We start from the raw sequence: 15850 nt of genomic DNA, 5'->3' as shown, positions 1-15850 counted from the left end.
AGCCATTGAAATTACACCACATTATGATTCGAGGATCGACCGAATGGCCATCATTGTTCGCTAAATCACAAAGGGTTTTAATTTCGGACCGGTTTGGGGGAGTTTCAAAGAGCCGACGTGATTTTCGACGGTTTTAAATTGAGACAAATTGCCAAAAATGCGGACCACTTTTTAATAATTAGCCCGGAAAGGCGCCCAATATGACACTCCGATTTTGATTAGCATGGCAGTCGAGGATTTCTCCGATTCGAACAACACAAACGTTTTTATTTATGTCCTATTAAACGAAACTGCAGGAAATGCAACCGCATGATGTCGTTATGGGTCTCAATGATGAAAGCGCGAGCTTTTTCGCAAAGCAAAAACTACAACCTGCGGCAATTTTCTAGTTTAGTTTGAAGAAATAAAAGGAAGCTTTCAGTTTGAAAATATCCAAGCGTTTATTTTCAGATTTTTTTTCGCCTTCTGGTTATTGATTCCAAACTCTGAACTTGGTAAACAGTGGAGCTGTTAATCGCTTTAGGCGGTAACTCTTAAAATATTCATAAAGCGATCTCAGATGGAAACCCTCGAGGTAAGCCGGTGGCAAACCATACCCCAAGTTACTTATACATCTTATAATCATTTTGATAGCTTTGATTTAATAATAAAGGAACTCGTCTGCATTTTCCGTTGCAAATTTCTAATAATAAATGAATTATGATTATGGTGGATGCGCCGCGACACCAATCTTTTCTGCCATTCTTAAGATACAGAAAAAATTGATAAAGCATTTATTAAACAGTGCTAGAAAAAATTAATATGATTTTATTTTTGTCGACATCTACTGGGCTAAGTAATGAAAGAAATAACAAAATGATACACACAAAATTTCCAGTAATTTGGTTGATAAACGGTAGCTCATCTTCCATATTCCCCAGACTTGCACCCACTAGATCGGTACTACAAAATTATTTAAGAAGACAGCAGAGCAAAATAACATTTTTAGCTTCAAGTACAGAGAATATGATGAAAATTATGGCTCATCCTCGATACCGCCCAGACTTGCCACCAGCAGATTGTGAACAGAAAACAGGAGAGTTTTTTCCTTAGAGCTGTTTTAAAAAATGAAGGAAAAATTAATAATCCGTAATACCAACAGACTAGAAAATTGTAGATCAATATCTCTAATAATAAGCAAATTAGGGAAAGTTGTGAGTTGTGACAGCTAATTATGGTGGATGCGTCGTGCAACATAATTATCGAGTCACTCTTGGTAGATGATTAGACATTGATGAAGCGTCTTTGAGCTTACTTTACCCAATAAATGCTGAGATCACTTTGAAGTTTCATTTTTGGATAACTTATGTACTAAGAATAAGTTAAAAATCTAAAAATGAGTAAAGAAATGCAATATCAGAAAAGGTGACAGTATTGTTCAATCTTACGAAAAACTTAAAACAGCAGTCTTTGCACCTTAAAAACTTGAACGAAAATTCCAGTAAAGGAAATCTGAGGTCAAAAGAGAACGCAATCAAAACAGAAAACAAGCAAATACAAGAGAGATTTCTTAAAAAACAATTTCCCTTGCATATCTTGGATGAATTGTGGTCATGAAATGAAAAAACCGAAACTGATTTTGAGCGTTGATATTTTTTTATTTGAAAAGCATTATTTTCATTGAAATTTGAAATACCTAAAGGGGTATTCTATTTCCCAATTAAATGTTGAATTCTTTGCTCTCTGTTACAAAGGGACTATTTCAATATTTGAAAAAATATAATACATATTTCACAACCAGGCTCGACATATTTAATTAAGGCAGAAATTAAATTTGTGCGTAGCGAATGATGCAAACATAATTTTTTCCTCAAATTTAAAGTTCCACCTAACAAATATTAATTTCGAAAACCGTAATTGAAACAGACTAGAGCCGTGTTCGTCCCGGTAAAAACCGATCCTTCGCAGCGAACCTTGAACAATTCGGTTTTCCGGACGTGTTTTTGCTCGCCGGAATAATAATTTAGACTTAATTTGGCAACAATCCGGGCGGAAATATTTTATGAATGAAATACGGTGAACGGTGTCTCAGTGCGCGTACAGCACGGGTTCATGAATCAATTATCGCAGATAAAATTAGAATATCGCTCTCATATTTAATTTCGCGTAAATTACGCCCCTGTCACAAATTATAATTTCGCTGAAACGCCAAACTCCTCGGGGAAATCCCCTTTCGGCACAAAATAATCACAAACGAACGCAACTTTTAATCCTTCAATAACGAACGCCGTCACCGTAAAAACGGTAATTTTATTTGGCGTGGAAGGAACCGCAGAGCTCTTCCGCGTCGACAACAAGTCATAAACAAGTTAATCCGGGAGTGAGCGGCGAAAATCGTGCGGCGGCGATCTCGGCAGCGGCGGCGGGGGTCGGATAACGATAACGGCAACGGTAAACATCAACGACCCATAACGTCGTCGGACAATAGTTGGTAATTGTCCATAAATCCCGGCCGCGGGAGCCGCTGAATAAATCCGGAGGCAGATCGGTTCGATTACCGGTGCGATCAAAGCACTGTTCGCAAATAGAGTGGAAATGAAGCGGTAATCGAGTCTGAAGAGGTCTTTGGGGAATCGTCGATGCCGTGATGTTCAGCGCCGCGGCGCCGATGGCTGATGGCTCCGACACACACACCGGGGCGCCCTTTCATCGACCAAAAACACACACGGAAAAATACAATCCGATTAACATCTCAAAGGGCAACGGCGACATTCGGATTGCGCCCGGTCCTTCGTTACTCCCATTTTGAGAGGTTTTGCAAAAGTGCCAGGGTCGCTTCAATACATTTCGGACAATTCGGACGATTGAAAAAGTGGAACTGATAATAAACAAAATGACTCTGAAGACAAGTGCATTTAAATCCACTTTGGTTTCAGAAAACGTGCGCAAATAAAATTCAACGCAAGTTAACGTTCGTACAAATGTCAGAAGCATAAAAGAGGTTTCTCTGTAAAAAAAAAAACTGAACTGTAGAATTGTACACAATGTTACTAGAAAATAGCTTATACAGGAATGATAAGAGATGTTGTGGGAAATGACAAACACACTTAAAAAAAATTAAAACTATTGACAAGAAATTACACTTTACTTCAGAGATATTCGTATGATTTTTTTCTAGTGCCTTTTTTGAACTTAAAGAAAAACAAATATAATAGTTGTTTAACTTATTTAAGTATGTTATAAGGACGAAATAGAAAATATTTCGGACGATTTGCTGGAAATTGCTGGACGAGGCAAAGCCGAGTACAGCAACAACAATGAGTCCGAAATATTCTTTTCGTCCATTATTTTTTCTCATGCAAATTTTTGCCAACAGCAGTCATTGATCACCGCAGTTTCCTGGTTTGGGTTCAGTTTTTAAAAATTGCATTACACATTAAAAAAAATGAGGCTCAAGCGATACATAGACTAGTAACAGTTTGTTTGTTAAAACAAAAATCAGTTAACACTAAACTGACTTTGTTATCAATTTTATTAATAACGTTTATGTTCAACAACGGAAAGATAAAAGTGTTCAAAATCCGTGTGGGACAAACACGCATTGACAGCAAACATCAAAGGGTATTGTATTGCCGATTGTAATTCTAATGCGAGAGTCAGCAAATACATAATTTTATTAGTGCGGTATGTATCGATCCGATGGGGTGAACTTGCCAGACAATAAAGTGATTACTTCAGCAAATTAAATAACACAAAACTATGTCGAAGTGGTAAATTGAATCCTTCATTTAGTTCTCTTGTGGGACGCATTGGTAATATGAGACGATTTTTAAGAAAAAAAAAAGGGGGAGATCTAGATCCTGTGCAATCTCCTGAATATTCTGAATGTTCTTAGAACAAATAGACTCTCTGAAAAATGTTCATACTCGTATTTACTTAAAAAAGTATTAAAAAAATATTTTACTTTCTAAATGAACGTTCCACATCTGACAGGCGCCTTTTTCAAGTTCCAAAGCAAATTTTCCTCCAAGTGAAGTTGATTTATCTCTTGTGACCCGCGTTGTCGCCTTAGGGAATTAGTCTTCCGTTTATTGTATTTTTTATTCTGCGAGGTCTTCAGATACAATTTTAAACAAGTTTTATAATCAAAAAAGTCGAACAAATTAAAAAAATATGTTAAGCAATTTGCTGAAAAATTCGTAAAAGATCTGCAGTCTGTTGAAAGTTTAGTCGGTTCACAGAATCTATTTGGTCATGCCGCACTCACTCACAATTAACTTTTATTCGCTCTCAAAAGGCCATAACGTAAGAGAATTAGGTCTGCGAGAAGTTATTATTGCGCATAAAAATTCATGTTTTGGAAATCATTCCGTATTCAGGAATACTTCCCGGTGGCGGCGTCTGCGTCGATACCGTTCGAACTACATATTCTCTTTGGTTCAAAGTTGGAGAATTGTCAACAATTATCTGGCGTAGGAGAAAATTTGCCACAAAGCACCTGCTGGGGGCGGCATTTTTCGGTCGGGAAGCCGCGTGCCCCCGAGTTATTAAACAATGAAGATCCCGGAAACGTCATCCGTTACAGCTCCTTTGTGTTGCGGTGGCAAACTTTGACAAATTTACGTTTAACAAACGGTGTTGACAGAACGACGGAAAGGGGTGGGGTCGCCGCCGAACTGGTAAAAAATCGACTCGGACCGGGTGGGAAGTCGGTCGAGTTCCGTGCTGCACATTTGCATGAATCCGAGTCGGAATCGAGAGGGCGCAAAACACCCCATCCGTCTCGCTTACCGTGAAAAATCGCCGCCTCCGAACAAAGCTCAGGTATTTGTACGACAATGGCCCAACAAAAATAATAACAAAACGGGTGGCTCCAAAAACGCAATTAAATGTTGATGGGACAGTTAAACAAAATTTTAAGAGCATATTGAGAATTTGATGGCCATCAAGGGCCCGAGATACTGCTGCGGCACTCTCGTTACAGATTAATTTTATTACGTTTCATTCTCGACTAGCTCGAGTGTAATTATTCTTCGTATAATGCCCGAGAATTACACGCCGGTGACTTTATGAGAATCGTGTTTATTTTTGAAGCGCACCCGCTACGTGATCCACCCCTGATCAAATTTGCGGAGTGCCGCCACACGTGAGGTGCAACAGACAAGAAGCAATCAGGGGTTGATCGCTTCGCAGAAAGACGTTCGACACTTTTCAGTTTAAATTCGGGCCCGGAGGGACTCACACGACCGGACTCCTCCGGGGCGCATCACACATTTCCGAAATGGGGCGAAAATAAGTTTCTTTAAAGAGCGAGACTTAGCCAACACTCCTGGAACACTCGAATCTATTTTACTGCGCTTTGCAGGAGTTTTCCGCTCCGGAATTACATCCGCCCCTGCAGGAGAAATAATTGTAGCCCGTTTCCACGCGATTATGGTACGAATTCTTCAAACGGGAACTTTCGATACACTCCTGCGACTCCTGCCATTAGTTGCGGCTCAAACCGACGCAAACTCAAAATTCCTGCTTGGAAAGAACAAAGCGACGCCAGCGTCGCATCGTAATCCAAGATTTCAGTTGCCAAGGGAGAGAAAAATTTGCCGGAAGAAAATTGGGCGAAGCGCTGCTGCGCTTCCTCGACAATCGGCATTCAGGCCGCGTATTGTCTAAACGTCCGTTAAAAATTAACATCTCCAAGGCCCCCCTGGGGCGGCGACCTTCGCTCCGGCGTAACTCCCAGATAAAATAAATAGGGTTTGTGTATTTTTCGTGGCGCGTTTTCGGCTATCTCCCCTAATTAAGTTATTATCGGGGCAGTTCTCGCATTTTTGTCTTTATTGCCCTTAATCAAAGGGGAGCATCTGCGCAAAAATGTCGAAGGGTGGCGTCGGCCGGGATGCGATCCCGTCACACAAAACAGTGTCCCAGAACAATCTCCGTCTCAAGAAACCGACAAAAACGAACGAAACGACGCAAAAACTAGTCAGAGAAGTTCGTCTGTAATTGTCGGTTTGCCAACTATAACTATCCGGAGTCCTAATTGTGAGTCGCAAATCCGGGGCCCGAGACAAATCGTCCTTAAGAAAAGCTTAATGGGACAAGTTGCTCCAACAGTGTAAATGGAGTTAATTCGATGTGTAGATGATCGGGAATAACACGCCCCGGTTCCGGGCGACTCCGGGTATTAGTATTCGACGGACCGGGTCGCCAATTTATTCCCCAAGATTTTATTGACTTAGGGGGAGCCGTAAACGTTGTAAAATCTTATATTGAACGATCTGATTATTCATAAAGTATTTATGTGTAATTTACGAGGGAAAAATCCGCGATGCGAGTTTGTTCCGGAGGCTCCGTTAATAGCGCGATCTGGATTCTCGTAAAACTACTATAAAGGGACGTCCCCAATTACGACCCCCGATCCCCGGATCGATTAGCATAAGAAGTGATTGATGGTCGTGAAAAAAGTGAAAAACTCCTCTTCAGAGCGCTTCTTGCGGACGCGCAGTGGACATGCAAAAAGCAAAAGGGGTCAGCGAGACGCTCGAGCACAACAGGCATTAATTTCCCCCGGAAATAAAAAGATTCGATCTCGACTTAGGGGATTCACTCGGCTTTATCGATTATAAAAATTTTAACGGCCCGGTGCGGCGCGGCGCCCCATAAACTATGCATTTATTTTGTCACCTCGAATCACCCGATTTATTTCTATTCCCGATGTTCGGGGTCGTCTTGGGACGGCGCCCCCCGCCCCCGGAATCAACAACTGTACGCGACACATCTTTTTTAAATAGCGCACGGAAAACCCCAATTTATTGCCGCCCCGCCCCTTTATTACATTAGCAGGCAGCGGCGCATTTCCCCCCGGTTGACATTTTATTTTTCACGGTAGAATCGTTCAAGAACACATATTTCCTCGTGAACCATTTATTGTAAATTATTATTTTCGGGAGCTATCCGTATACATTTTGCGAAACAAAAAAATATTTATCGTACCGAATTGAATCGGACGCAGTGAAGTGAAAAACGTAACCTACGGCACTGAATTTACTCCACGTGAATTGGAAGTGACCCCGTACGCCGGCGGCCCTGAAATATTAGATTTTCCTTATGTGGTGTGGTGCGGCGGCTTTAAAAAATACAACCGCTCCCCTAATTAAGCTCATCGCACCCCGAAAATTACGTCGCCACACGTGCGACCACCTCACGTGAAAAAATTGGAGCGGCGCCGGCTAATTTCCCAATTTAAATGGAATTTTATAAAGTTTGGCCGGAATTAAAAATCCGGTGTCTTCGCTGCTTGGCTATGTAAATGCATTCAAACATATGCGGAGCGGGTTAATTGGCCGTATTTTTCAGCGGCGGCGACCGTCCGGAGTATTTTCTCGCCGCGATAAATAATCCGGGCCGAGGATCCCGGAACGCGCTAATTACCCCGGCGCAAAATCAAAAATCACTTTCTTGTTTCGTGAAGATCACCGGATTTTATAGCATTTTCGCTGAAGACCGGATCGTAACCGGTGCCGCCTCCATCGGATGAGTTTTTGCTCAATTAAATGGAACATATGAAAAGTAAATTGGAACGGGACGAGCGAGCTAATAGTCGGACCTCCGTACTTTCTCGTTTCAGATTTATGTGAGGATCGATTTATTAAAGAGATGAATAAATCGGGGGCCGTTACCGCTGCCGCCGCCGCCGATCCTCTCGCTCGAGGCGTTATTGCTTCCAATATCGCTTAATAGATGGAATCACGTCCTGCTAGACCCAATCATAATTAAAAGAAAATACAAACCGAACTCGTTTCACCGTTATTGTTTCCAGCAGCTGGCTTTCCTCCCGGAAACGACGTGTTCCAGGCGGAGCGATTCCTTTGATGCAAATGTTCTTCATAAACAAAGTTCTTTCAGCAATTCCGAAAAGTATTTGATTTCCGAGACGGACGCAAAAAGCTCTGCTTTCGCAGCGGTACAGCTGCAACGTCGGCTCAACTAATTAAACAACAATTTGTTGCAGGATATAACAATCTGCGGAATTTGCCAACTATCCACCCAATTTTGTTTGTTTCATATGCTCCCTTTCAATTGGCCGCTTTGTGGCGTCGCAGGATTCACGACACATTTTTTCCTGCCAGGGTGCAATCAAATGGACGATTTTCATCTTTATCTGCGTCAAATGGCCGTCATGTATTAGCCCCGCAGACGTCTCCATTTATCTCTACGCCCCCGTTTTTGTCTTATTTTCTCCCTTTGATTTTTTTTTTGCCGATATGCTGAACGTTTTTTTCTGTTTTCCAATTTCTGTTTGTTTGCTGGATGTGGATATCTCCAGTTGCTTCACCCCGGAGTTGCTTATTATCAACTCTTATATTCTCAAAAAAAAAATCCCCCCAAAAACCTCGGCAGCGAAAATTGCAATTACTCGTACGTCTGCGCGGAGAATTCATCCCGAGACGCAATTCACTTCTTCAAGAAATGTTTAAAACCTTGCAGGAATATCGAGTTTTGCGTCGAGTGTGACGTATTAAGTTACGCTCTCCCTCTCGGATGTCACGAACCTGGAGGAGGATTTTTTACTGAATCCAAATAAACCGATCGGTCCACGACGATAAATCGGCCGAGTGTCATTATTAAATGTCTCTGGCACGGAACAAGCTCCGCCAAATAAAATATAAAGCGATAACAATAAAACACAACAAAGAAATCCATTAATTACTCACGCGGAATAAACCGAAGCACCCGTCCTATTCATGGTAATGGGTGACAAAGGATTTCAATGGTTGACTTCCGTAATCCTGATAAACCGGAAATAAATCTCTCAAAGGGTGCGCGATAATTGGAAAAGAAAATATTCCGGCCGACCCACACGAAATAATTTTGCTTTTCACACCCTCTCCTCGTCAGTGCAGCAAAACTTTAATTGTTCTTTGAGCCGCCGCCACCCCCGAGTCACCGTCGTTACACTTCTCACACGAGGGGCGGCTCCAGCCCGTTCGCCGTTGTAACATAATGAACTAGTTTTCGCTCATTCATTTAGCATATTGAGCGGCGGCATTGTCTGAATTCGCGCCCCGCCCCAATTTTTACCGCCGCCGACTCATCTCGTCAAGTGGGAACAGGGCGGCGCCCCCGATTGATTTGGTGCGGTCAAGAGCGCGCGAAAGTAAACACAGACAAATCGCCGTGTCATTACGAATTGTTCCGGGGAAAAGTGCACGCTTTAATTAAAACGATCGGATAATTGCGCCATCTACGAGTGGCTCTTAATCCGTTTCTTCGTGTTTTTGGAGGGGCGTTTAGTTGGCAGCGATGTAAGCAAATTGTTGTCGGATGAAACGGTTCCGTTCAATTCCTTTGTAATTAATTCGGAAACTTGTTAATATCGCGGCTTAACAGCGAAGTTTCCGGTTGGTTCCGGGCCATACTTTCGTCATCTGTCATTCGGTTGACAGGCACACGGGAACTACACGGACGGCCCTAATAAACTTATTAATTAATAAATTTGATACGATGGCGCATCTTTCGCTAATTTATTACCGTGTACGTAAGCGCTGCACATCTTTGTTCTTGAAAGTATTCCAATTTGAAAGTTTCCCATCGGGATAATTCCGGGCGAGCTTTCCGGTTCGGTGCCGCAGAAAAGAAAGCCACATAAGCGCCACCCGGATTCCTCGTCAAATATGCACGGACCGAGGTAGACAGCCGGACCGAAGGACTCATTATAAATCTCGCCTTTTACTATTCGATCGACGTCCAAAGCTAGAAAACCAATTTGGGTACAGTCGCGACTCCGCCACTCCGGATTCTCAGATGAAAGTCTTCTAAAGCTCACTATCTATGCGCACTATTCGGTGTCGAGGTGTGATGGTGTAAACAACTGTACATTTACGTATTAGCCATAAACAAGGTGTTTCACGTAACTTTCCGACCCTGACGAACTTTAAATACAACCAGTAATACTTCTTTCATTTATAACTTTCATTGACGATAATTAATTAATTAATGATAATTAAACTGTAGTTTTTGGTATCTAGCATTTTGTGACTACTGAATATTGAGCTGCGTAGATCTCGGAAAGTTACATGAAACACCTTGTATAAAAACGATAAAGACACGACAAACATTGTAATTTCACAGATGGATGTAGTATTTAGTAACAATATATCTTATCACTTAAAATCAATTACATCATTTCACCACAATTTTTCTCTGTAATCCTAAATCGAAAATTTATAATATACGGGATGTCTTACTAAAAATTTCATAAAATAAAATACGACGAGGCAGGTTTCCTTCTGACAGGGGCAAGGAGCCCTTTTTTGACATAATGGGGGGTCTACTTTAGCTATCACTTTTATTGCATTTTGACCCATTCTGTGCAAAGACGTCGGCAGATCCGAACTCGAAGTCCTCAATAAACCCCCGCCCGGCGGGCACTGCACCGCCGCCCCTCCGCGCGAGGAAGATAATCAGGCACCGCTTCCCGTTCCTCCATCGCAAAAAAAGCCGTCGTCGGAGAGCAGGCGTCGCCTCCTCATTAAAAACGGTTCCGTTTGACAATTTGATTGACGTCGCGGCGCACGCAAGAAAACCAATTTCAATATGCGTTCCCGGCGTCGTCGTCCCTTCGGTGCGCGGTTTGAAAGCAACAAGTTAAATTAGGCGTAACAAGGCGAACACTGCCACTACGAACTAATAAATTCCTCCGCTAACCCACAAAAGACACGTACGCCAGTGGATTCTGTCAATATTCCGACATACAAAAATTGGAGGACGTGCTCCACATCGCATTGACCCCCCTTGGCCGCCGCAAAACACCGCCACGCCCCAAATAAATTCCCTGATAATTTTAAGAGTGCCGCAGCTTCGCGCCGCTATTTTTTATTTTCTACGTGCTCTTCATAATGTATTATGTACGTCCTGGACCCCCCGTCTCCTTCCGTCGCTCTTTCGCTTTTTGTTCGGCCTGTTATGCATGGCAAATGCACTGTTACAAAGTTGGTAAATCGACTCTGACACAATGTTTACTCTTATCTGATGACAGCGCGCACCGGAAGGGCGACATATGCAAATTGCGCAAATTTAAAGTAGTTGGTGCCAATTCACGGCATGCACCTCGCTGCACCAGCACCAGATAGATCAGATTTATCTCCGGGATGCCCCGGCTGGCTCCGCTGATTTGGCCAAGATCACGGAATCGATACCCCGAATTAGGCACACAAAGTGGACGAGTGCACCTATTCCGCCGATCCACCTGAACCAATTAGCAGATTTCACGGTCCACCGGAATAATGTGCCCGCGATAATGTGCCTGCGACTCCGGCGAATTCATCCCTTGATCGCCCACCAACCCGGAAAATTGCGATTATAAAATCATAAATTCCGCCATCAGGCGTGATCGCACCGGAGACGCTCTTATCGCCCCCAAAAAACAACACACGCCGCCGTCGAGGGTTCAATGCGACGCGGCGGGATTGCGGATAGGTGGATGGAATTGAAATTTGCAATATTGTCGAGGTCGTTTGCCGATATTATCACATTCGTCGGGAGAGTTCCGACTGTATTTTCCGACATAATTGGTATTCTATGGCGTCACGACGCCCCACATGAAGATTCCCTCCAGTGAGATTAAAAAAAAAGAGGACGGCACACGTGCACCAGGTCCACAGAGGACAAGGCGCCATCTTTAAATATATTTATTTATAATCGGAACGCGGTCATTAGCGGCGGCGCCTTAAAAATTTATGATGATATTTATATCGCATATAAATGGGGATTTTTCGCCTCGCATTCAATTTTTTTCCTCCCTTTTGATGCCACACTTGGAATCCCCCCCCCCCCAAGCCCTTTGAAATTAAGCCGACTTCTTTCGCCCGATTTTTGCAAGGAGAAGGAGAACCGGCACACCGAGTGCCAATTAATTACCAAAAACAAAACTTCGATCATTTCATTTAGAAGCTCTCCGCTTTAATTAGGAGTTGCGATAAGCCCGATGACGACTTTTTTTCTTTTAAATCTTCCAACCCTACACAGACGCTCTTTGTACTTGATATCATTAATTCCGATAAAAACCTCCACTATAAAGTTGCGTCGCGAGGCAATATAATGGCTACGAAAACTTACAGGAAATCTATTAAACTTTAAAAGCAAATAAAAGCGCTTCGCCATGTTTCTTTTTTGCAAATTAATTGACTCCGGCCGCAAGAGCCCCACTCCTCTACTTAGTCCGACGACAGGAAATCCGCCCATTTTATTTTTGGGTAATTGATGAAATGTTGCTTCTTGGAGTTGTGGGGAGCTTTGAACCGAAACTGAAGCACGGAAAGCGAGCCAGCAAAAAGGAAAAAAAAACAACTATGATTTATCAGGTTTTGCAAAAATGTTGTAAATCAACTCAGATTCACTTGTTTTATTACTTATACAAATACCTGAAGAAAAAAAAAAGAGTCGGTGGAGGGATTACAAGGCTAGTGCACTCCCGGAACTAGCACCCAAGAAAAAAGAAAAACCAAACAAATGCAAGCTTTAATACGACAATCCTGTTGTCTGGAACTAACGCTAAAGAGATTAATCTCGGTGGATGCGAGTCGAAGAGGACAAAAGGAAAAAAATTGACGGTCGGGGAAAAGAAAACAAGCGAAATTAGACAAATTAAAATGATCGAGGACCGTACAAGGGCGACATTTTGGCCTCAAGTCGGGTAATGATGATTGCCGCCCCCGCGGCACCAACCCTCGACTCGATTTCTCCCGTCACTCGACCTATCAATAACAAAAACAAAATTCGAAATCTTCCGGTCGCGTAGTCCGGAAGCCGCTGTCGATACCCGGAGTTTGGGAGTCGCCCCCGTGAAAAATCGCGCCAATTAGTTCCGGTACGCCATTTAACCGTCCGTGAGATGAAATAAGCGTCGGAGGGCAGTTAATTTCAATTCCGCCGCGAATCGTACAGGTAATGGGGTGCGAACGGTGTTTCCCTGGACCATCAATCATACCAAATGAAATGTCGAATGGGCCTCTCATGTAGCCCCGACAACTGCATGAAGGTCGTGCAAGGGGTTGAAATCCCTGCGGCAACATTTCTGAAATAAACCGTTGCGAGAACGTGGCTCGCCTTCGCTTCTTCCGGGATCGAGATCGCTGTAAACACGGGAGGCGGCATTAACGGGGCAGTTAAGAGAGCGGAGGGTGGCGGACGAACGATTCGAGGGGTCCTGAGTGTAGTGTGTCATTAGGTCGAGAGGGTGCATTAACATTTTTCCCGTGGGTGAATAAAGACCGATTTGGGGGAAGTGAATGTTGCAGAAAGTTGGAAATTGACCGGCGAGGGACGGGGCGGGATGTGACAGGTGAGCGGCGAAAGAAGTGCGGCGAAAGAGCGCTAATGTAGCGACGACAGGGTCCGTGGACAGCTAAATAAATAAGGGGCGAAGTTGAGGAAAAACTAAGCGCGAGTCGGGTGCGAAATAAATATTTTATCGCGGAGAATCTGGCAAACATATCAAGTTAAAAGCTGGAATTCGCAGGAGGAAAGTAATTAAACTACCACCAGAGACCTAATTTATGAAGATTCTTTCGCACGAACCTCTTGACCTGGGTAATCTTTTTAAATTAAATTGTACATTTCCATCCGGTGGTTGGGCAATTCTCGCGTCTCTTTAAATCCGCACAACTGAAGAAACGAAACACTTCAATAAGGAGGGGCGGCGCTCCCGGCCACTGATTTAATTTAATCTGGGGTTAACCTGACGTCCCGCCCCTCCCGCTCGCACGTTTATATTAACCGTATTAGTTTGCGGGGACGCGACGCCCCAGCTCCGGGGCCATTTTAATAAAAACACATTTCAGAAACATTTTATTCTAATGAAATTTCAATTTTTACACTGAAATCACTCGTCGGAAAATTCCATCTCGAAGCGTCGCATTTTCCCGGCGAAGTCGACCGACGCGCCGACCGAAAAAAAAAAGTTTTTTTGCCAAAGAGTCTGGATGAAATTCGATGTTCTGTCTGGATGGGGATCGGGGACGCGACAACGGCACGAGGTGCCATTATAATCAAGGAGCTACAAGCGAGGCGGTCGCAAGGGGTAATTTCCTTTAATCTGAATAATAGCGCGGGAAAAAACTAAACTGGATGGAGGGAAAAAATGTTAGACGCACGTTAAGCAGATTGAAAATAAAACAAAGGAGAAACGGCTGAAAATGATTCATTTTCTTTTGTGAAACCGAAGCGGTGAAATTTAGAGAAGATGAGGCAACATTTTGTGTCTGCAGTTTTTCTTTTTGGTGAGAAAACGACAGACCACCACCGCATCCGTTCCAAGAGTGCAGAAAAATTTTACGAGACGCCTCCACTCCCTCCTTTCTATTCATTTTGTTGCACAAACGCTAAAGATAAAATTTACATCATTAAGGTTAAATTCCCGAGAATTTCAAATAAAGTACCGACATATCAAACATTCTGGAACTAAATATTAAAATAACAGAGAATTTGACAGAGTTATTTATATTCGTTCCTAATTTCCTGGGGCATCCACCATTCTTGCATTACTAAGTTGTAAATTGCCTCAATGTGAAGGATAAAGACAAACATTTCGTTTGTTCAATTTATTTATCTAGTAGATAATTGCTACGAAAGACAAATATTGCATTTTAAAAAATTCTACATTTTTGGAAGTAGTTTTACTGGTACGAAAATGCTTCTTGTCTTAAATTGATTTTAGAAAAATTTATCCATCAAAATTTTAAGTTATGACATTAAAATGACAATTAAAATTAAAATACAATTTAATAGCTATTAACATACCTAGCGATGTTATGACTATCATAACTACCGCAGATGTCGGTTTGAAATCCGAGCTCGTAGAGCGAGGATTTTAAGACATCTAAGGTTGTTATGATTCATAACATGCGCGGTTTGTTCAATAGTTTACCGGTTTCAGAATAAGCCGAAGAGAATTTAAAACAATTAAATCCAAACACACAAATAGATTGAGTTGATCGCGTTTGCATGATATGTTCGAGTGTCATAGTTACATTTGGTTGTTTATACAAACAGACATTTCGCAAAATGAGTTTGAATGATAGTGTTTTACCGAAAAACGTCGTAAATGAAGCTTTAACAAGCTTTAAATAGCTTAATATCGGCCGAAAGGCAGGAGGTACTTATCTGAAATCATAGAGACACTCAAACAAGGGCAGGATCTAATTAAGGTTACAAGTGTAAATGACTGTGATGTTGGCGTATTTTCATGAACTGGTAAGTGCTCATAGTGTTAGTTTCGTAGCGTATTTATCTTTTTGTTTATAGAGTCGAAGAAATATAGCCCCTCTGCCTCTCATCATTATGGACGTAGGCACTACCCGATGCCCTATGCTATGAAGTGCAGTTCATTTTTACTATGGCAGAGTTCCGTCTATTTAAGTAATTATTGTTGGTTTTAGTTCAGATTGTTTGAATTAATAATGAATAAAGTTAGATATTGTCTTCATTTGTTGATTGTTGTTGACATGTCACTACAGCATAACTGTACTAGTACAGTTATGATTCCATAACTGTACTAGTACAGTTATGACTCACCTACCATAACCATCCAACTTTTGTGAATGTAAACCAACGCTTAACTATACTGAAACCGGTAAAGTTAATTTGTTCGCTACCTCCCTAGAAAGTGAGTCTGTATCCATAGTTACCAGTAGGTTAAGGTTTGTTTCTCTTTCGTTCACTTCACTTTCGCTCATTGTCTTTCACTCACTGGTTTTGATTCACTCATAAATTTTTCCAATTCTTTCTGATAACGTAATTTTGATTTTTTAGGCAACATTTGGCAGTTGCCTCTTCCAGGACATCATCAGGAACATATTAACTCTTCAACATC

At 42.2% G+C, this 15850-nt stretch overlaps 1 protein-coding gene across 13 annotated transcripts in view; it reads right to left on the bottom strand.

The window, feature by feature from the left end:
- The window catches only part of CadN (Cadherin-N), a 224392-nt gene that overhangs the window by 133124 nt on the left and 75418 nt on the right, over positions 1–15850 (bottom strand). The window lies entirely within an intron of this gene.

Source organism: Tenebrio molitor, chromosome 5 (genome assembly GCF_963966145.1).
Source record: "Tenebrio molitor chromosome 5, icTenMoli1.1, whole genome shotgun sequence".
Taxonomy (NCBI): Eukaryota; Metazoa; Arthropoda; class Insecta; order Coleoptera; family Tenebrionidae; genus Tenebrio; species Tenebrio molitor.
The sequence above is the reverse complement of the archived record's forward strand: the minus strand, read 5'-3'. Positions and strand labels throughout refer to the sequence as shown.